Genomic DNA, 21,221 nt, shown 5'->3' with positions numbered 1-21,221 from the left:
GAATGTTTTGTGACCGTGAATGCGGTCGCAAAACACTCGCCTTTTACCACCTACTTCAAGTAGGTGGTAACCCATTCGCAAATGGGAAGGGGTCGCCAAGAGACCCCTTCCCCTTTGTGAATGTTTGTAAAAGCATTTTTAAGAGCAGGCAGCAGGCTATCATCCCTGTGATTTTGCAATTCCTAGGGGGTCGCAAATTGCGACCTACCTCATTAATATTCATGAGGTAGGTCATTTGCGACCCCTTATGAATCGCAGAAAGTGTACTGCACACTTTCATGCATGCCGTTTTGTGATTCCCTAATTGCGAATCTCAAAGATTCGCAATTAGGAAATCGCAAAACATTTTTTTGATACATCTTGCCCGTTCAGCAACAGACTCAGAATTTAGCTTGACACACTTTAGCCTTCTCTACTTTTCAGAATTTACCTTCTGCACAGAGTTCTATTTACCAAAAGGCGCTCCACACAACTTTGATCATTGTCAGCTGTGTAAGTAATTCTAACATAACAATACAGAACGTGGTTGGGTTGAGAAAAAAAACATAGCCCCCCCCCCACACACGGTGACAGTACATGCATGGACAGAGTCTTTATCAGGCTGCAGAGCAACTCACAAATAGAACATTGTGAAATGTGCGTTGTGTATACAGTTTGGCTGTAGGTACTGTAAATGGGGTATTTTCAGTAGTTGCAGTTACATTCCTGTGGTAAGTTATTCTGACATTGAAGAATCCAGTTGGTATCACTGGTTCAAAAATGTTAAGTTATATACAACGGCACATGGCATTGAAAATGAGAAAGGTCTGGTGTGTCTTGAGATACACTGCTCAGCCTTGCCACAAGAGGCATTTCAATTTGTTAAAAATAAGGCCAACACGTGACAAGTTAAAGCAGCTCCTCGTGACTTATTTCCACCCAAAAAACATAATGCCAAGTAACATTACTACATTTTTCACTCAACACAAAGAAGTGGGGTGAAAACATTAACTCCTTCATCACAAGTCTGAACATTTCCAACCCCAGAAATGTGACAAATTCAATTATGAAGACGCCCTGAGGTTCCAAATCATCACTGGATGAGCATTGTCATTTATCATTAAAAGCTGTTAGAAAAGACTCACAAACTGTATCACATCCTTCCCATGAACAGAACCTCATTCACTGCCAAATTCCACACAGGAGTCATAGCTAGACATAAGTGTCTCAAAGATGATGATTAAAACATATACTGGGTCAAGAGACAAGATCGTATGGCCAACAATCCAAGAGAAGGTGACTCGCTGTCAATACAGCCTCCCTCACACTCAATCAATCAATCAACCAGGGAATTGTAAGTGTGCTACTAACCCGTGAGGGTCTCAAGGCGCTAGGGGTGGGGGGTGGTATGCAGCTCTCGAAGAGCCAGGTCTTGAGTGTCTTACTGAAGATGTTCAGAGAGGGGGTGCATCTGATGTTGATTGGGAGTTCGTTCCAGGTCTTGGCCGCGATTTGGGGGGAAAGCCATTCCGCCTGTTCTGGCTCTGGGGATGTGCTGGGTTTCGGCAAAGCGAGGTCGGTAGATCGGAAGTTTCTTTTGGGTACATGGAAGGAGATTCTATTGTTGAGGCATTGGGGTCTGGTGTTGTGGAGGCATTTGAAGGCCTAGGTAACACTAACAGGAGAATGCAAATGACATGGATGTGGCAAGATGGCCCACTTCTGAAGGGTCTGCAGAAGCCGTGACACAAGGTATATCATCTCCTGACAGTCAAAGCACACTCCCACAAATTATGCAAGGACCAGTTCTTCAACTAGGTCAGTGCCATCTGATCATGGAAGATCAAATAATAGGTGTTTAGATAGAATATCTGCAACAGAAATATCGTGGGACAAAATATCATGTCAAGGAAATTGAGAACAAAAATATTATGAAGGTAAGTTTCTATGGGTAAGCAAAATGTTACTATATATAACTCTACATATATGCACCACACACTGACGAAGGGAGAACCCGAAATGCGTTTGTGAAGCGCTATGAAATAAACTGGCTACAAAGCATAACCCCGTGAGTGCCACTGCTTTTTCCCGGACAGGGGAGAGGGTTTTGGAGCGGAGATATACATATATATATATATATATATACATATATATATATATTATCTACTGGCGGTCGCCAGTAGATAGTTATAGTTAGGACCACGTTTCCATAGGAAATCCGCAACATTCTATTTGGAATAACTTTGGCGCCGGTCGACGAATCCTCGCGAAATTTTCAAAATAGGTGGGGCGCTACGCTCCGCTCCTACCCTGAAAGTCTCGGGGGGGTTCGTCAAGCGGGGGCTGAGAAAAAAGGGGGGTCCCAAAACGCGTTTTTCCCATGCATTTTTCCATAGGACTTTTAGACACAGCTACAGCCCGAACGGCTGAACAGAGTTACTTGAAATTTGGCAGAGAGGTAGTCCTCAAGTCAAGGAAGTGCCTTTTGTAGGTCTGGTGTAAATCTGTTCAGTAGTTCCTGAGAAAATAGCATTTAAATCAATATATATATCTGAGCCAGCTTACGGTGCGCTTACCGTGCTCTTACGGTAAGCTTACCGTACGCGTACGGTGACGTGCGCGAGCGCGATTCTGATTGGCTGTTAGATCTTAGTAAACATTCGAATCGGTCGAAACCAGGAAGTGTCGGCCGCCATTTTCTCTCTCGCACTCTGAGGGGAGTGGAGGAAAAACAAAGTCCGAAAACAGTAAAAGCGGCTTGATAGACAGCTCCCAACCACCCAGTCATTGTTATGGTGTCCCCAAAGAACCCAAAAGGCAAAAAATGTAAAATTTTTTATTTTCGAAAAATCGCCGATTGCGCTTACCGTACGCGTACGGTAAAAATTTTTTTTAAAAAAAACAATATCCACGTTTTCCTCACCCCGTGTGCAAAAGGTGCCCGAAGGGCACCTTTTTTGCAAGGCTTATGGTTTTTTAAGACAATCTGTAGATAACCATTAACAACGTTGTGCCTATTACGGCCTCCGTGTGCGGACGGTGCGCGAAGCGCATCGTGCGTACATGGCCCATTTAGCGTAACGTGGGCACGCGGTGCGCGTAGCGCACCGCGTGCCCACCGTGCGTGCACGGCACTAACTGCGTAAAGTGGGTGCGCGGTGCACAAAGCGCACCGCGTGCACACTGTGCGTGAAGCGCACCGTGCGCGCACGGAACGAACTGCGTAAAGTGGGCGCGCACGCCACGAACGGCGTAAAGTAACTTAGCATTTAAAAAAACGTACAAATTCACTGAAAAAACCATAGGTTTCACACACGTTATAGTTAGGAATTAGCATTTAAAAAACCTTGCAAATTCACTGAAAAAACCATAGGTTTCACACAAGTTATAGTTAGCGGACATTTTACTGATAAAAAACCATTGAAATTCCCCCGTTTTAGTTAGTGCAGGCAACTATAACTCACGCGACCGCAATCCTCTGCTGATGACATATGTGTCTTTATGAAAAAAAAATATTTGTAATATATGTATAGCTAAAAATTTATGGAAGAAGACATGGGTAAATAAGTGTCTAAATACAGTATTAGCATCAGCAGAGGATTGCGGTCGCGTGAGTTATAGTTGCCTGCACTAACTATAACGGGGGAATTTCAATGGTTTTTTATCAGTAAAATGTCCGCTAACTATAACTTGTGTGAAACCTATGGTTTTTTCAGTGAATTTGCAAGGTTTTTTAAATGCTAATTCCTAACTATAACGTGTGTGAAACCTATGGTTTTTTCAGTGAATATATATACATACATTTTCAATGTATGTAGATGTGTATTTAAGAATAGTAAATCTAGACTTAACTATTTGCACTTACCATCACAATATTTTGGTTCTCAGTATTTTTGACACAATTTTCTGTCCACACGATATTTGTTTAATGAAATTCTATCAGTAATCCATTTTTTAGGAGGTGATTCAATGCGTCGTCCTTAGCATTCAGAATTCTCTCAATTACAACAACATCATTTTGGTAATCACAGGAGGGGAAATCACATGAGGAACATGATGAAATGCTGGTCAAAGTATGCTGTGCACTACAAGACACCAGCCTTACACTCAACAAAGAAGAACTTCTCTAAAGTTCTAGAGGCAACTATGAAGCAATATGCCTGGATCCAGAGGAAATAGAAGCCGACACATTTGCATAAATGACACACAACTCTTTAGCCCTTTATGTTATTTCTAGTGATGACCGACTACTGAGTGAAACACAGCCTGTAGTGGAAGTCCATCTGTTCTCCTGTAATGTGCAGGTAATCATTGAATCAAATTCAAGTGTCGAAGGCTTCACACTATTTGATTTGTTTACAGGTGCCTAAGCTGAAGAGGCACACACATACACAGTAGTCGCTAACACAACTCTGTTCTTACAACAGCTCAGGTTCCCCTCTGTTCCATTCTAGAATGGAATACAAGGAACATACAGGAGAACGCTAGATCATAAGTAACAAATGTAACAAATATGTAAGAGTAATTTAAGCAAAGACATACATTGAATAATATAAATATAAGATATAACAACTTTGCTGCGAGATCTCATAAAGAAGAATCATGTATACCAACCGTGTTCAAAATATCAAGCGGCGTTTGAAGCTATGAAATCCCACATCACAAAAGCCTATTTCGATCCTGATCTTCACACATAGATCATAGTGGATACTGACCATTTAGCACTGGGTGGCATTCTCTCTAAGGGTGACTGATCTCCAAGCTCCATGTCTCATTGTCACATATACTAGTGGCAGTTTTGCGAACCCTGAAAATGCAGTCAGTTAATAAAGGACAGTCTGGCAGTAGTGTGAGCCTGCAAACACTTACATTTTTTTGTCTATGGAAAATACTTAATTGTTATCACTCATCACAAGGGACTCATATAGATCACTGGTAACCCACAAACGAAAATGCCAGCAAGCATAGAAGAATGGGTTCTGGCGATGGAGCCACTGGCAGAAAGGCTTAGGCAACAAAGCACAAAGCGGTGAAGTTGCCCACTATACAAACGTGCTATCTATATATATGCAGATGATGAGAAGCTATATATACCTATATATTTCTCAGATCTTCAGGGTTGCATGTGGATACAAGATCGAGTGGTCAACGGCTTCCTGACATGCATCTTATCTATCTGGCTCAACATTTATCGCAAGTCGCATATCTGTTGGTTCATATGGCTGATCAGCCTCATTGGGTGTCATGGCAGCAGAACATGGTACAGGCTCCTGTGGGTTTAGGCATCTTATACAATACTCACATTTTGGCAGCCAAGCTTTATCCTCCTACTCTAATGGCTATGTGGCTACATGTAAAGATTCACACTGACTCTTGAGAGTTGACAGAACAGTTCATGAAGATGCTCCCCTTTGGTACAATTATGAAATCACTGTGGAGCAGCTGCCAATCAAATGGGCTCTATGGGAAGAACAGGGAATTAAAACAATTGGAGAATTTCTTAATGGGGGTTCATTTTGTTCCTTTTAGATGTTAAAATCAACATTCTCACTTCCCCAGTCACAGCTCTGGATGTATTGGCAAGCGAGGCATTGCTTGCAAGGTAAGCTTGGGCGAAATCCGATTCATCCCTCCGCTTTGCCCCAAGTTGTGAGGCTTTTCCAAGAGAGGTGTGTCAATTGTGTACCAAATACTCATTAACCAGCTCTACTCACATGATACTTGCCTTTCAGCTAATTCCTACTAGCAGGAAAGGCTGGGTGTAGAGTACTCAGAGTGTGACTGGAAGGAAATCCTAGAGTATCATGATCTCAGAGAAGCGCGCTTAAGGTACACCTATTTCAAAATCCTCCATAATTGGTATTGGCCTCCTTTCAAACTGTATATGTCTCGTATGGTTCCTACTGCGGTATGTTGGAAGTGTCCAGACGTTGCCTGTGATCTGTACACATACTTAGGTCATGCCCTACATTAGATACATACTGGCATTCTGTATGGGAGAGCTCCGCTCAACTAGTTTTATTCCTTTTGATGAGTCAGACAGGCTGGCCTTATTACATGATTTAGTCGCTTCGAATAGTGTGACTTCTCACTAGCGTAGATGGATGTCAACTGTCCGTATGGCGGCTAAGATCTGCATATTACAGCACTGGAGTACAGCTCAGGTGCCCACACATCAAGAATGGCTAGCGGAGCTTTACCGGTTGACTACATATGAGCACCAAATTTACAAAGTTCAAAAACAAATCCAGGTATTCAACAAGGTTTGGGGTCTCTTTTTGAGCTTATGTAAACTCTGTCTTCCTCTTCTGTGGGGCATACTTCTTTTATCTGCTCAATTGTATTGGCACTTGAAAGGCTTTTCATCTGTAATTTCAGTCTGGGATGAAATGTTTGAGGCTTGTGGCATAGTATGTTATGTGTGGGGATAGGCTACCTCAGGCATTGCTTAAAATGTGTTGGTTAAGCAAGGTGGCTCTTTCGTTTCTTATTGGATTTTATTTTTCTCTCCTCTTTTTTAAGCTCTTTTTTGTTACTTTTTGTGATCATATTTAGTATAGTATTCATGTTGGAGGGGATTACTTGTAGTCAGGGCTTTAAGTGGGCTGGGTCTCACCGCTGCTGAGCACCGGCAGTTTGTTAAAGGGAGCCTCGAAACAGGTCTCTATCGGGCTCTGTTTTGTGCCCTGGCACAGGTGGACTGCAGTGACAGCAGGCACATCGATGTGCACGTGCTCACACTGCTCACTGCTCAGTAGTGGAGAAGTTATGGCATGACTTCATGCCAGGTGAGTGTTGTAGTGGAAGGGAAATCCTTTAGTCATTTTCTCTCTGGATTTCCCTTCTCTTTTTGAAACTCAGGAGCAGCAACATTGTTGTGGTGTCACCAGGGCTTTAAGTGGAAGCGTTTTCAATATTATATACAACAAGCCATAGTTGCTGCTTATTTATTGTATGCAACTAACAGCCATTAACTACAGCATGGTGGGCAAAAGAACGATTGGTTGGAATGATACATGAGTGATTGCCAGTGGTGTGCAAGCATTCCTCCTATCCCCTTTTGCATGTTTGAAGAGGCAAGGGTGTGCCCAGATGTGCGTCTTGTGCTCACTGTTCCACTGGAACCAATCTACACCCAATTGATGAGCCCCAACCAGGGCAAAACCAGTGTTGGGTAGCTTGTGTTCTGGAATCAGGAAGCATTTGGCCTGGCAATTTGAGTTATACTGTTCCTGTTGGATCAGGGTTATCACTGGTTTGCATATGGATGGGTTCAAACCGAGATGCCATGGTGGGCAAAAAAACTATTCGGAACTCAACCCCATGATTTTTCCTTCTTGCTCTACACAGGTGTAGTGTTGTGAGGCCTTGGTGGCTCTCCCAAATGCGCCTTGCCATATTTCCTCATTTTGTGTACTGCTGAGGAAAGCTAAGTGGTGGTCATGAATATAGTGTCAACATTCAAATTGAAAGAAACTTGAGGTATTTAACGCATCCAATAATTATCTGATGCGTTAAATACCTTTTTACTCATAATTCCGACCTGTGAGTACACAGGGGTTTAGGCACAGTTCAGAATACAACAAGCCGTTCATATTCAGACCCTTGACTTAAAAATGACGGCTGTGTTGGTTAAACACTGGCCAAGATGCAACTCTAACTGGAAACTTAAGGCAGCCCCATCCACACAATGAAAAAAAGAGTGAGAATGCTCACAGTAAAAGCTCTGGCTGCACAATTACCAGAAATGACATAGCCCGGCTGGCTCCATTGCAGAGATTATTGAGGCTCTACTGATGTGTAATAAGATGTGTTCACCAAATTCAGCCTATGTCATTGTTCAGAGACAATACAAATATGATTCTGAATATGATAGGTAAATGTGTTCTTGTAGTCTTTTCAATGTGTAGCACGCCATGCTCTCATTTGAATAAAATAACAAAAGCATTTTATAAAGCTCATGGTTACACCTAACCGGTGTGTGTAAAGATGGCGCACCACGTGCAATGACAGTATTGTTATGTGTACCAATGAAGTAACTGGTACCAGGACTTCAGGACCTTGGAACTGGGCAAAAGGGGGATTTGAAATGGTTACCCACGTGTGGGATTATTGATGTGGTGTCACGGTCACATGGGCGATAAATAATAAATGCGGAGATATGCAGGCGGGGTCAGGGCCTCCCAAGCGCCTTGAGACCAGGGCTGGACTGACCGTAGTGGGCATCGGGCGTTTTCCCAGGAGGCTGAAAGGATGAGGGCCTGTTTTGCGGCAGTGGGGCCTTTTTTTGTTGTTACTGGGGGCCGGTCTTGCAATATTGGCCCCAGTAACAAAAGCAGCAGTGCCTCACTATTGCACCCCCCCCCCCCCCCCCCCGGGGCTGCTCCTACAAAATTTCCAAGGCTGCTTTGGCTTCCCAGTCCGGCCCTCATTGAGACCCTAACGGGTGATTAGCCGTGCTCTATAAGAACCCTGATTGATTGACCTGTGCCGTCACCCATGCGACTACACTCTTTCTGTCTGTGTGTCAATTATTGCAGGCCACGAGGGCCTTTACATACATTAGCAGCCACTCACGGAGATCGTTGGTGCTCCTCACCTGACCGAGCGGCCGACATAACAAGTATCAATGTTGGCTTTTAAAGTTTAGGGTCAACATTAATAGGAGCTTCTCAAGTGTAGCTCCTTAAATGGTACAGCACACAATTTTGTGAAACTGTAAAAATACATGGAATGTAAGGGTAAAGCTATATATGGAGCAATAAAAGCAGGTTTAAGATGCTGCAAAGTTACTTTCAGTAATGAAGATTTGTAGCACAAACCAACCACACTCTACTTAAAACACATCAGATTCGGAAGGAGTTAAATGGTTTTTAGTAGTGACCGCAAATCTTTAAAAGTGAAACTGAGAAACAAACTCTTCTCAAAAGGTTCAGAATAATATTAGTGTAATTTATTAAACTTAAATTAGGATGGCCATTTAAGGTTGTTATATTGGACCTTCCCAAGAATACTATTTGCTTGAAACAGAACCACAAACAAGAGGAATGAATGTTTGACTTGAGCTGCATCTGGAATACTTTGAAACACCAAAGGATCAGACACAGAGAAAGGACTACAGTAGACAAATGCCGTTTTCAAGAATCAGCAGCGCGGTCTGGGACGCATGCATGATGCAGTCTCCTGAACTGTTCGGGTTCTGGAAGGTTCCGTGTAGTTGGCGGGGATTGTTGCTGCGGGTCTCTAGGGAGACTGCATTTTTTCTTTCTGCATGGCGCGGGCTGCGATGGAGGCGCTCGGGAATGTGCTGTCCTGCCCCATCTGTCTGGATCTGTTCAAGCCTCCAGTTCTGGTACTCGTCTGTTCCCACAACTTCTGCAAGTGCTGCGTCGAGGAGATCTTGTTCAGGCAAGACTGTACGCACGTCAACGGAAACTTCTGCTGCCCAATCTGCAGAAAAGTAAGGGGTGAAGGGGTTGAAGAAAGTAGTTGAGCGCTTAGAACCGATTGTTTCTGAGAAGGGCTTGGCCCTGGTGTAGTTACCTTGAAGTAGGGTGGCGAATGATATTGTGTTTTGCGAGGCGGCGAGATTCTCACCGGTGTTCATAAATTAGAGGTGTACTATCGAACCGGAACTGAAAGAAGGCCTTAGAGCACCACCATAAAAGTATTCCTCATTTGGAAATTAGATAGATAGAAAAGTGAACCATTGCGTGTGGTGGGAGTAGTTGTGCCTTGTTGTTAGAATGGGGTTTTAGGTATTGTTGATTGCTATTTTTGATTTTGGTTTGCTGTTTTTCATTTTGATGTTTTCCTTTTCAAGGGAGGGGGATGTGTGGTGTTCGCTGGTATGTATGTGTTGTATCTTTATGTCTATTACCTGGAGCGTGGGGTGGAATGTGCATTGTTCTTATCTTACATTCCAGCCAGGACGTGAGTTGCTACTGGAGTCCTGAGCTGGAGGTTGTACTGCCTGGCGCTCACCTGTTTCTATGAAATAAACCTTATCCTGTTACGACTATTACGGCGTTTCCGTCATCTTTACATTGCGTTAGTTTTGAAATTGCAATGACGCAGGTCCTGATTCACAAAGGGCCTCCGCACTTGTGGCTGATGCCTCACAGTCGTGGGGAGTCTCTGCACTCGGGCAGAATCTCCGCAATGAGCCCCGAATGCGGAGACACTGCCATGGCTGCAGGGCGTCCGCCACGAGTACAGAGGCCCTTTGTGAATCAGGCCCACACTGGATGTGTTCTGCACGGTATGGAAGACTGCATTCATTTGATCTCGCTGCTAGCCATGTTTGTTTTAATATCAGAGAAAATTAGCAGTAAAAACCAGCCAAGCAGACCATAAAACTACGCCACAAACAGCCAAAAAAAGAGGCCCACAAACTGACCTGTCAGGCCAGCCCATCGGGCACTGCCTGATTGCCCTGAACCAAACTTCTCCTCAAAATCCACAATAACCACTATAATTCCTCACAAAAGTATGCTCTGAGGCCCATGTTCCTGCTATACATATCTCCTGAAGTGAAACTCCATATAATTTTAACCAACAACCCAAGACACCTCTTTTTGAACATCCTTGCATTTTATCCGGAATAGACTCATCTTGCAATATATAAGCCTTAGCAATGGTTTACTTGATCCAGCTACTTAAAATAATTTTAAATGCCTTTGTATCTCTCCCTGACAAGATGAAAGTTACAACAAGCATTTGCAATGCAATAGGTCTCGCATTTACGCGATTTTAAGCTATTGGCATTGTAAATGACAATGCCTTTTATGTATGCTGTAAAAATGAAAACAAAAATAAAAGGCATTGTCATTTGCAATGCCAATAGCTCAAACTCGCGTAAATGCGAGACCTATTACATTGAAAATGCTTTTTTTAAGTTGTAACACTTTTTTTTTTACATTTAAAGCACTAATAGCCATATTATACTAAATTAACACGCATACACAATTATTAAAAGACACAGTAAAAGAAACCCTAGATTTAGCACACACAGTAAATCTTTGACCACAACATTAGTAACACAGCACCAGATGCTGCTAACCTCTGCAAAAGGTTTGTAGGCAAACGGACAGAAGAGTGCTAAAACCCACGCCCCCACTTCACTTCTAAAGTGAACACAAGGAATGTTTACGGTGGAACAAAAGGATCTTATGAAACTTGTGCTTATCTCGAGCAAGCGCCTTCCTCAAAGGCTCTGTGAAAACTAGCTGAAACGCGAGAATAAGCCCCCAGTAACAACACAGGTTGTTTATGGGCTGTTACTAGAGCTATTATAAATATTAAACCAGGAGAAATTAGAAGTTGACCCCCAACGACTGTTTAAACCTATGCACAAAAATAAAAAAATATGAGACACACACTGATTTGCAACAGGCACAATAAGCTACAAAGTAAAAAGAAACAATGCGATTAAGGTGGTGCAACCTTTTTAGCCCCTGGCACAGAGTAATGTTGGAGAATAAAATGTGAACTAGGTCAAGTTTCCCTGAGCAGCAGACAATCACAGCTGCACTGATACTGATTTCACACCTATATGTGAAGTAATGGTGATTTCACACCTATATTTGCAGTGATAGTTACCTCACACGTATATGTGTAGTGATAGTGTTTTTATACCAATATCTGCAGTGATGGTTATTTCACATCTGTATGTGCAGTGATAGTGATGTCACACGTATAGCTGAAGTAATGGTGACCTCACACTTATTTCGCAGTGATACTGATCTCACATCTATATCTGCAGCGATGGTGATCTTACACATATATCTACAGTAATAGTGATTTCTCAACTTTAGCGTACAGTTATGTAAGTGAGAGAATGGAAAACTGAAAATATTGTGGCCCAATTTACTAGACCACTGATAATAAGGGCCATAGTAGTAATAACAAATCCTTTTTAATGGTGAAAATATTGAAATTATTTGAAACTCGACTGGTTAAATGTCCTTTATAAAAGCTAATAAATAGTGTTAAAAAAGCTATCCAGTGTCTCAGGTTCTAATTTAGTGTTCCCTCCATAATACAGTGGATTGTATATAACAGTAGAACTGTGATTATTTGCTGCGCAAACCCATAGTTCACCCTACTCCTGTGTGTTTAGGGCCCAAAAGAGAATATGCATTCTACTGATCAAAATAGCTTTAAATCCTACTGAGAGATAAAACATAAAGCCCCACAGTACAGCGGACATCAGGAAGCATGTGTAAGATAGCTCAGTGAATTGAGCAGATACTGCAGAAAACGGTGTGCAATGTTAACGTTTCAACTTTATCTCCACAATAAGCGGTGTGTCGGACTTAATACTGTGAAGGTTGATTAATTCTCAGAAGACTGATTATTTGACATGCCATTTTCATGGTAGTGTAAAACGCTGGGCCCCAAAAGCAGGCAGATTGCCCAGAGGTTATATGAATTTGTAAACGTGTCGCTTTTATAAAAAATGTTGGAGAGAACACGGAACCTACATACCATGTAGAACAAAATAGGGGCCTGATTACATTTTTTTTTTTTGTTTTAATAATAAAACGTAAAAGTCCATTTAAAAAAAACAAAGTATTAACATTCATTTGCCAAATAATATTTACGGGTTACCACTGTCCTGGTACCGGAAGCCTTCACTTTAAGTAAATTGCACTTCACCCGTGACTAGGCTTGAAGCATGTTAAGGCCGTTCCCTTCACATGAGATTAGTTGGTGAGTAAGCAAAGTCAACTGCATAGATACCCGATCAATAGTTACGGGATAGTAACGTTTTGGTACTGAAATCCTTCCATTATTGTTGAAAATTGCCATAGCCGAAATAAGCCATAAAAACGAAAGTAAAGCATAAGCATTTTAAACCCGCATGGTTCGCGTGCGATGTGTTGTTTAGTAACAAAACTAACAGCAAAGCTAATAAATAGTGTTACAAAAGCTATCCAGTGTCTCAGGTTCTAATTTAGTGTTCCCTCCATAATACAGTGGATTGTATATAACAGTAGAACTGTGATTATTTGCTGCGCAAACCCATAGTTCACCCTACTCCTGTGTGTTTAGGGCCCAAAAGAGAATATGCATTCTACTGATCAAAATAGCTTTAAATCCTACTGAGAGATAAAACATAAAGCCCCACAGTACAGCGGACATCAGGAAGCATATGTAAGATAGCTCAGTGAATTGAGCAGATACTGCAGAAAACGGTGTGCAATGTTAACGTTTCAACTTTATCTCCACAATAAGCGGTGTGTCGGACTTAATACTGTGAAGGTTGATTAATTCTCAGAAGACTGATTATTTGACATGCCATTTTCATGGTAGTGTAAAACGCTGGGCCCCAAAAGCAGGCAGATTGCCCAGAGGTTATATGAATTTGTAAACGTGTCGCTTTTATAAAAAATGTTGGAGAGAACACGGAACCTACATACCATGTAGAACAAAATAGGGGCCTGATTACATTTTTTTTTTTTTTTTTTTAATAATAAAACGTAAAAGTGCATTTAAAAAAAACAAAGTATTAACATTCATTTGCCAACTAATATTTACGGGTTACCACTGTCCTGGTACCGGAAGCCTTCACTTTAAGTAAATTGCACTTCACCCGTGATTAGGCTTGAAGCATGTTAAGGCCGTTCCCTTCACATGAGATTAGTTGGTGAGTAAGCAAAGTGAACTGCATAGATACCCGATCAATAGTTACGGGATAGTAAAGTTTTGGTACTGAAATCCTTCCATTATTGTTGAAAATTGCCATAGCCGAAATAAGCCATAAAAACGAAAGTAAAGCATAAGCATTTTAACGTGAAGAGTCCTAAAAAGAAGGTGATGGCATGGACGAGTAGCTGATCGCCCTGATCCAGCGGTTCCAGGTCCAGCAGCACCGTAGCCCACTCCAGACCTGTGAGATGGTGGCCTCGCTCACCCTCACCTGCAAACAGGTGTAGACGGGAGTCCGAGGGAGGGAAGGGGTAAGGGAGGGTGACGAGGTGGGCTTGGGGCAGAAATGACGGCTGGGGGCTTGATGCAATCTATGCTCCGGTGGTTGTAGGCTGGGCCTCTGTCCACCTCCAGAATGGTACGGCTTGACGTCCTTCAGCTGCCATGGTTGCCATCTTAGCTGCCAGGCCCTAGTCGCCTATAGTGTCTGACAGGGCAGTATCACGCGGACTGAAGTCCTAAAACAGGTCTGGAAGCTGCCTGCAGGTATAGGGGCCGACTCAGCATTTCGTACTTGAATTTTAGATGAAATGAGCATGGCTAATGGTGCCACCTATTATTCAATTACACTTCTGTTTGTGCTGTGCGCTACTTAAGGAGTTCATATATTGTACCCATGCTGTATTCTGCACAGATCTGAGTTTAGCCATTAAAACCTCCTTCAAATTTTTTTGCCGAGCTCCATAGCTGGTGGCCGCCTCAAAACAATGATGCAGGTTTAAACCACGAGAAGTTCCTTCGTTACCGCAGTAAGTAATGTGTTCTCACATTTCTGCCTGTGTTAACCTGTGAGCATCTTGGGGCATATCAACAAGGGCTTTATCTCTGCTTTTTTGGCTTTAAAAGCCAAAAAAGCAGAGATAAAACTAGCACCCTATCAACAACAGGGTGCTAACACGCAAATTTGCATGTTAGCACCCTTTTACTCTACGCTTCCACTTGCAACTCTAATGAGATGCAAAGGGGGCGTTCCAGAGTAAAATAATAGGAGAAATGTCGCTAAGCGACATTTCTCCTATTATCAAGAATGTCGCTAACCCTGTTAGAGACAAAAAAAGCAGCGCTAACCGCGGTTAACGCTGCTTTTTTACGTCTGCTAATTTTCAGACTTAGCCATGATATCCTATGGAAGGAGGATATCATGGCTAAGTTTGCCTATCCCTATCAACAAGGTAACGTGTGATTATCGCTGGGTTTCCAGCGATAATCTCACGTTAGCCTGTTAGCGAGTAGATTTTTATCGCTATTGAGATAAGCGTTGCTAATAGCACGCTATCTCAGCGATAAAAATTCACGCTAGCCGGCGATAATTATCCTCACGCTAAGAGCGCTGAGCGATAATTATCGCCGGTTGTTGTTGATATGCCCCCTTGTTTGTCTCTGAGTAGTGCTAGGAAGTCCATAGCAGGTATGCAATTGGCGCTACGACGTAAGAAACATGGGGCCATATTATCAAGAACAGCGATAACATTATCGCCGCTTTAGTAGCAGGAATCTGCCGCTGAAACGGCGATAAGGGGCTTGATAATATGCCCTTGAGAATTCCAATAGAAGCCCAGGTTTGATGTCCTTGACACCAGAACATGGGCTTCTCTTGGAATTCTCTAGGGCATATTATCAAGCCCCTTATCGCTGCTTTAGCGGCAGTTTCCTGCTGCTAAAACGGCGATAATAATGTTATCGCCGTTCTTTATAATATGGCCCATAAATTTATTACAGTTACCTGCCTCGGTACTTCGGAGGACGCAGAGGGAATCTGTTCGTGCCTGCTTGGGGGCAGGTTGGCAAGGCGTGTGTCCGAGTTGCTCTCTGGTGTGTGCCTGCTCCAGTGCCCACTAGCGGAGCTGCGTTACCGCTGTGCACCAAAAGGCAGCCTCGTGTGAATAAATAACAAACATTGACATGTTAATGATGTTGAAATGGCGTATGCTGTTGTGGAGACAGGCTCTTTGTCAAATGCTCAATAAGTGCATTCCATGGCATGTTGTCGAGGAGAGCGCTACATCTAATACGTATTCGAGTTTAGGAATGGCGGTGGTGTGTTTGGGGAAATCTGTCTGAGCGACACTTACAAAATCCCGGGGGCATCTAATGAGTGGTGTTTATTGGCAATTAGGGTGTATGCGGTACATGTGGTAAACTTGCTGAAAATGAGGGATGTTTTAGGGATGAGTAACGTGGTGTGTTGCAGAGAGGGGGTGCAGTGCCTTCTTGTGCACTAAGCATGCCACCCTTCCCCTTTAAGAAACCCCAACAGAGGAGTCCACCGTCATCAAAAGACGGATTTGCCATTTAAGCAGTAAACTGAAAGTTAAAGTCGACCCCTTTGCCATGGGCTTCTAGAGTATAAATTGCTCCCATTTTTCAAATGCTCCTCCAAGTGATTCTGAAGTGTAAAAAAGCACCATGAATGTCGTTTGCCACATGCCAGGGCGAGCGCTTACTACGGATATCAAAGGTGACTGTCCAACCATTCTGTAACTGAGATATTTCGTTACACTTACAGGACAGAGTAGTCCGGTATTTTGAAAACCTCCGCATGGTTAAACTGTTTGTATCTAATTGTTTTATTGTACACAGAGCGAGTCGATGATATTCGATTGTTTTGTTGAACTTTGATCAAACCTGTGCTCACTTTCACTTAAATAGAAGTCATTATTCAAAATGAACCGTATTGGAATAGGAGCCTAACGCTTGCTAAGTGACCGGGGTTCTACAAGGATCCCGCCTCGCTTCTTCTCTGAAGGGCATTCATTCATAAGACACACTGTAATGTGTAATGTTTTCCGCATAATTATGGATTTGCTGTATCTGCCACAAAATCTACCATTTCCTGCATAATCGCCAGATTTTAACAGAAATATTTTATTTTTTGCTCAAACAGATCAAAAGTTAATTAAAACGTAGCAATACATGTTGCCGGACCCACAATAATGTGCTGCATAGGTAAATACGGATAATGTAAACGAAAGTAAAGCATTAGCATTTTAAACCCGCATGGTTCGCGTGCGATGTGTTGTTTAGTAACAAAACTAACAGCATTTATAGCCGATAAATATCAGCGGGGTACCAAAGTGAACAAGCACACATCCATGCTTTTAAGGCACGGAGAGACTGATCAATTTGCCTAGAATCGCAGAATGTTGAGCCGATGGCGAGACTCGAACCTATTTCCTTAGTTCCTAACTCGGCTCAGTGTTACGTAATTAACACATGGCACGCTGCGTGTTCCAAAAGTTATTATCCTACTATTCTTTTTGTTCTGTCTCTTTTAGGTTGACAATGAGCAAAAAAAAAAAGCAAAGGAATTACCTGATAAAGTTTTCTTTCCTTGGCCTTAATGTTGCCAGTTGTGGGTGTGCTGGCAGAGGAGGCTGGGTCTGCGCAGCAAAGCGGCCGGGCGGCCGCGAAATTGAAAGTGATCGTGATCAAAGCGGCCGTGCGGCCGCGAAAGTGAAAGTAAGTGCGGCGCGCGCGCCCGCGCACATGCACTGTAGCTTTAGGCCACGGCAGCACTTTGTAAAGCCCAGATATAAAATGTCTCTTCGAGCCTTTGGCTCGCGAGACCTAAAAATGATCTGAATTTGTGGGAGCTTGTCTTCCTCTTCTTGTGTTTGCTGTTGTGGGTGTACCTGAGGCGGTGGGCTATTCTTCCAGGTTTGCCACAGATGGAGGTCGCACATGAGCCACAAAGGAGACATCAACAAAAGGGATGCATGTGACAGAGGTAGCAGTCTGAGGACAAAAAGCATGCATGACCCTCTGCTGAACTCGACACTAACCCGTCCCTCTGCCTGGAAGAGTCAGAGAAAGGTGGAGGGCAAGCTGTCTAGCTCCACACACATTTACAAGACATTTCGCAAGCACAGCGCAAACGCTGTTCAGGCAAAACCTAAAAAAAGTAGGTCTGTAGATGCAATCTGTGTAAAGGTACAAGTCAGCCAATCAAGAGGATCATAAACAGGCTATCTGCGGTGGGCGAGCAAACACATGAAGAGGAAGACAAGCTCCAGAATAAGAAGCAAGCAAACGAGAGTGGCAATAAAGCCAATGGTAAGCCGTGGGCAGACTGAAAGTTCAATATAGGTCTTTCACAACCAGGCAGCTTGGGCTGTCTGGTAGTTGAGACCTAAAAAGGAGGAAAAAAGCATGTGAATGAGACAGACTTATAAAGCACACAATTACCAAAAGGGATCAAGGCACTAAAGAGAGAGGAGAGCTACAAAGAGAAAGACCAAGGAAGGATCTACCATCCCTAGGAAAAACTACTGGACAGGAATTAAAGAGTGACGAGCCAGGTCTTCAAGGCTTTCCGAAACCTGTTATGTTCTTGAAGATCCCTGATATCATGTGGAAGAGGATTCCAGAGTTTTGCTGCGGCCACGGAAAAGGCCCTATCTCCCCATCTGGTCCTTCTGAATTTAGGCACGGCTACAAGGTTGTAACTTGCCAAGTGAAGATGTCTAGTGGGGATGTATCTCTGGAACATTTTAGTCAGTCCTCTGGGACCGATATTATTCACCACCCTGTGAATTATGCGTAAGGCCTCAAAGGAAATGCGCTTGTTCACCGGTAGTCAATGCAGTTTTGAGATCTCAGCTGAAACTGATTGATGTTGGGGAATATCAAGTATCAGTCTTGTGGGTGCATTTTATACCAACTGTAGTTTAGCAATTGATGATTTATTGATCCCCAAATAAAGTGCATTGCAGCAGTCTAACCTAGAGCAAATCAAGGCCAGAACGACCTACTTGTGGGCTTCCAGAGAGATAAAAGGGAACACCTTCCTCAAGGTCCTGATAATCTAGAAGCATGTGGATATCGTATGGTTCACCTGACAATCAAAAGATAACTTGGTATCCACTAATACTCCTAGATTTTTGGCGGAGTCTGCCAGGGTTGGGAATCCCCCAATATTTCTGTCCACCAGGTGTGATTCCAGATGGAAGCCTGGTTGCCAAAATTCAAGGCCTCAGTCTTGCCCCCATTCAGTCTGAGGTAGTTGCTACCCATTCAGGATGCTACTGCCTGCATGCAATTCTTAAAGTTGGCAGCTGTGGCCTCCATGTCTTTGGTAATAGACACAATAATTTGTGTGCCATCAGCATAGGTTAGAGACTGCAGTCCAAAGGACTGTATCAACTGTGCCAGGGAGGAGACAAAACAATAAAAAAGAGTCAGGTTCAGGGAAGAACCCTAAGGCACCCCGCATGGCATGAGGATGGGATCAGTACTATACTGGTTCATAATAACTGTCTGAGATCTATGTGAAGAAGTAGGAGACTCTGGTAGTAGTGAGATGTCTTCTTTATTCAGGATAAAGGTTATACAAGGTCCCATCCACAGGACATCAAGCTTCAACTGACTCTCAGCACTAGGCAACCCGTACCAAGCACATCACATTCTGGAATGTAGGGTTAACATTCTAATGATAGAAAGCTTTACAAATGCAAAAACTGTATGGGAAGATACCACACACCTTCCCCCAAACCTAAAATGAAAAGAAGTAATTACCAAAAAAGAAAAACAGAAAGAACAAGTTTACAGGATTAAAGAACCATGAGGAGTCCAACAGTACAGTTATTTCAACACATAATCATGCAGAGCTGCTGGGACTGAAGCTACCCGAGAGCTCCTACGCAGTGGAGTATTGACAATGGTTTGACTAGGCTGATTGGCTGGATTGGAGAAATTAGCTGCAAATCTGGGCACAACCGCAGACATGGGCGCAATCTTACTCAAATTCCAGATGCGCCCATCATCCAGTTTCACTGTGTTTCGAAAAAGCTTGACAACCCTAAAAGGAGAAAAGAACTTCGACCCAGCGGATTTGTGAGAAAGACGTACTCTAACACGATCACCAATGAGCACCTTTGTGTGAGCAACAGCATGTCTGCTATCAAAATGTATTTTCCTTTTAGTGGACTTAACATGTTGTTTGCTCAACCAATGCGTCTCACCAGAATCCATAGCCTCAGCACCCATTCCTCTCATCCAGGACTGAAACTTGTAGGTGTTCGGGGTGCGACCTCTAAACAGCTCAAAAGCAATCTTACCAGTGGTGGAGTGAGGTGTGATTCTGTAAACCATGACTCTCGTGAATTTTGGCTATCCAGTCCTTACCCTGTTCTCTGGCTTACTGGATAGATTCCTTGAGTACACGGTTGAACCTCTCTACCATTCCGTTGCATTCGGGATGGTACAGAGAGCAACGTTTGTGTTTGATCCCTCTATTGATTAGAAACTCCTCCATCTCCTTTGACACAAGCTGGACTTCATTGTCCGTCAGAAGAGATTCTGGAAATCCTTCTCTACAGAAGACGTCTTGTAAAAATGTTGTGATGTCTCTGGTCTCTATACTTTGTGTGACCTTGATCTCAGGCCATCTTGAGAACATGTCAATAAGGACCAGGACATAAAATTGTCCAGTCTTGCTAGAAACAGGTCCCAAGAGATCTAGAGCTACATCTTGCCAGCACCGTATGGGTGCTTCTCGTATAATCATGGGTTGTACTCTTGTTTTGCACACTTTGTCAGAAGTATTGCATTCTATGCAATCTCTTATCAATCGCTCCACCAGGATGTCAATACCAGGCCACCAGAAGTGTAAGCGCACTCTTTCTTTTGTTTTGGATATTCCCTGATGTCCCTGGTGGGCTAATTGAACAATTTTAGTTCTAACTGAAGAGGGTGAAACCAGTCTGGTACCTCTCCAAAGCAACCCTTCAGTCACAGAAAGCTCACTCCTTACATTCCAGAATTTTCGAGCATTCTCACTCAAGTTTTTCAAGCAAGACCAACCTGTTAACACCAGGTTGCAAATTTCTTGTAAGTCCGTGTCCTCACCCATTGCATTTCTCCAAGCTGTTTCTGAAACCACGCCTTCAAAAATCTCACACACCTTAAATTCATCAATTTCCCATGAGTCTTCAGGGTTCAAAGAAGCTCCCTCGTTTTGTTCAGGCACCAAGCAAGAGAGACAGTCTGCAACTTAATTTTCAACTCCGGGTATGTACTTCACCACAAAGTCAAAATCTTGTAGGGCAATTACCCACTTACCTATTCTGGAGGAGATCGCATCAAGGCCTTTTTTACAGAACACATCCTTTAACGGCTTGTGATCTGAATGGACAACAAAAGAACTACCCCAAAGAAACCTTTTCAATTTCTTGATGGCCCAGAAGATACATAGTGCTTCCTTTTCAATCACCGAATAAAGAAGTTCGGGACCAACAAGGGCCCTAGAGAGGAACAGTATAGTAACTTCTTTGCCGTCTCTTATTTGTTCAAGAACAGTACCTAAGCCACATGAGCTGGCGTCGGTGACAAGTACAGAGCTTGATGATATGTCGAAGCTCTGAAGAGAAGGAACAGAATTAAGAGCTTGTGTGACATCATCAAATTCAAATTGGCACTGTGAGGACCACACAAATTTTATTCAGTTTTTCAAGAGACCTTAGGTTAGGGGTTCGACATGCAAAACGTGGTACAAATATGTTATAATACTCTGCCATCCCTAAGAAGGTGAC

General features: G+C 43.0%; 1 pseudogene; it reads left to right on the top strand.

Moving 5' to 3' along the window:
- Positions 1 to 21,221, top strand: part of LOC146797531 (uncharacterized) — a 193,301-nt pseudogene that overhangs the window by 7,235 nt on the left and 164,845 nt on the right.

The sequence above is a fragment of the Triturus cristatus genome, chromosome 9 (assembly GCF_964204655.1).
Source record: "Triturus cristatus chromosome 9, aTriCri1.1, whole genome shotgun sequence".
Classification (NCBI taxonomy): domain Eukaryota; kingdom Metazoa; phylum Chordata; class Amphibia; order Caudata; family Salamandridae; genus Triturus; species Triturus cristatus.
Note: the sequence above shows the minus strand (reverse complement) of the source record. Positions and strands in the feature narration are given on the sequence as shown.